Consider the following 2,675-nt stretch of genomic DNA (forward strand, 5'->3'; position numbering starts at 1 on the left):
GCCAATAATTCTCTAAGTCTTCCCTGGGACCATCTCAGAGGACATAAGGGAGGAGACAGTTCTGGAGAACAGATCCCAGAAAGCCAGAGCGAGTGGCCAGGAGGTACCAGGAAGTCCTCCCTGAGATCTGAGGAGGGATGAGGCAGGACAAAGAACAACCACTGAACAGTGAGTGGCCTAATATGGGGGCAGGTAGGCGCCTGAGCTTCAGTCTGGGGGATGATAGCAGGGGCATGGCCATGCCAGCTGGGGGCGTCTCGGCGGCCGCCATCGCCGTCCATCTCTGCGGGCCAAGGACACACGGGCCCCGCGTGAGCGCCAGCCCCGCCGCACCTGCCTGGGCCGCGGGATGAGACAGCGCCGCCCCTGGGCCCGCGCCCTGCCCAGCCCCGCCGCAGAAGTGGCCTGCCGGGCGGTCCCCTCCGGGCTCCGGGGAGCCGGACTGCAGACGGGACCCCGAGACGCGGATGGCAAGGGGATGCCCTGCTCTTCTCAGCCCCAAGCCACGAACACGGCCTGATTCTGGCTATCCCGAGGACTCCAGGAGGGACGACCTGCTAGGTGTCCCAGAGGGCCCACAGGAGCTACGGAAGGGCTACAGACTAGAGAAAGGGGTCAAGGCCAGCCCGGGAGCGACCCTGCTGGGCTGTCCCACGGGCGGCTCAGGAGGGGACAAGGAGGCCAGGGGCAGGGGGAAGCACCGGATAAGAGCCGGTTCCACAAAGGACGCGGGCCCGGGGCGCGCGGGGAGGGGGCTGCGGTGGCGCGGCGCGCACACAAAGGCGGCGGGCGGGAGGGCTCGATACTCACAGGGCGAGCGGGCGCTGTCCATGCCCGCAGCCCAGGGATCCGGGCGAGCGAGGCGGGCGAGGCCGCGCTCCGGGGCCGGAGTCCGCTCTCGAGGCCTCTTTGCGCTGGGGCGGGGTCCTTGCTAGGGCGGGGGTCGCCAGACCGCTCTGCTCCTGCGTGCTGCTCCCTCGGGCCGGGCCTCTGCGGGGCCGCGCTCCCGCGTGCTCCTGCCGGCTCAGCGCGCCTCCGCTCCCGCACGGGCTCCGACCAAGAGCGCGGGGAGGGCGGGGCTTCCGTTCGTCCCACCCTCCCAAGGCCTGCGCGCGGGGCGGGGCCAGACACGCCCACCTGGCTGCGCCTGAGCCCCGACACCTGCGAGATGCTCCCCAAGGCTTCCACCTGCGGCTCCGGCCCCAGACAGACGCCGGGCCCTGGAGATCTTTGGAAATCATCCGCAGGACTGTGGACCCTGAGGGCCCTATTTTCCCCGCAGGTGTCAGGCTGGAGCAGAGGATGGGTGAGGACCTTTACATCTTCCCTAAGGAGGCTAAAGATCCCAGCATTGCCTCTCCTAACCTGAGCCTACAGAATGGACTGCCCAACCCCTCCAGGAAAGTCCCTTTGAGTCCTGGCCTGTGCAGAGAAGGTATATGGAAAGACTATGTAAGAGAAATCACGGTAGAAAGAGCTCAGCTCAACGCTCACTAGTCTGCCTGTCTCCTGCTTCCAGCAGAACACAGCAAAAGCCTGCGGCATATATATCTGCTGGGTCACTAGCGATGAAAGCAACCAGCCTCTTACAACACACAGTAGAGGCATGGTGGTGCATGCCTATAACCCTAGCACTCAGAAGGCAGAGCCAGGAAGATCACTGCAAGTTTGAGGCCAGCCTGGGCTACACAGAGAAACCTCAGCCATCTCTACAGCTGCTGCCCCCCACACCCTCATGTGTATGTGAAGAATTAGGACCCTACCCACAAACCTGGGGTACAATCCAGTCTGAGACTGGTCAGTGGGAGCCTGGGTCTGACTGGGCACCATGTGTTGTCTAACTCCTGGGGGTGCTTTTGCACAGCCATGTTTATATACCTCCTATGATGAAGAACTCATTCCCTATGCCAGCCCTTGGTCTTCAGAGTTCACAGCTATGAAACTACTAGATAAATCTCTTTCTGAGGACTCTCAGACTGGTGTCACTAACAGGCCCTGGAATTCCAACATATAGAATCAAGGGGTCCCTTGTATAGAATTTAGAAGCCAGGGGCTCTCTTTGTGCCCTAATTCAGGTCTCTGGACATCTCTGAGTCTGTCTTCCTGATCCTAAGTACTTCCCACTGCATTGCTGGGTGTCCGAGGGCTCACAAGTCAAGGTCATGGGGACACCCTGCATAGATACAGCTTCTGCTTTAAATGCTCGATGAGAACTGTATTCGAGGTGCCCTCCCCTTGGAGATGAGGATTCAGAGGCTGCTCCCAGGCAGTCTCTCACCTTTATCACTGCTCAAGACATAAGAAGGACGACAGTGACTCCGCTCTGTAGTTTTCACCTAAGCCTCCTCAGCCCTCACAACCTCAGTGCCTAAGAGCCCCCAGGTGACAAGAGCCCCCAAGGCCAGACACCTGAAGACACATCTGCCCATGCAGAGGACATGCTGTCTGCTCACTCATGGGTGAGTGTAGTGGTCATATCCTACACTGTCAGCACACAGTAAGTGCTCAGAAAACTTCAAATAAGGGAAGGAGCTTGGGAGGACAGGCCAATCCTGCTGTCCTTTTCATACCAGAGCCCATGAAGCCTTAGTTAGAGAGAGGAGTCGGTGTTGCCAAATAGGAAGCGGGTCCCCAGGTCTGGGGCAGGACTCACTGCGCAGGCATAGCAGTCTGTC

Source organism: Microtus ochrogaster, chromosome 16 (assembly GCF_000317375.1).
Source record: "Microtus ochrogaster isolate Prairie Vole_2 chromosome 16, MicOch1.0, whole genome shotgun sequence".
NCBI lineage: Eukaryota > Metazoa > Chordata > Mammalia > Rodentia > Cricetidae > Microtus > Microtus ochrogaster.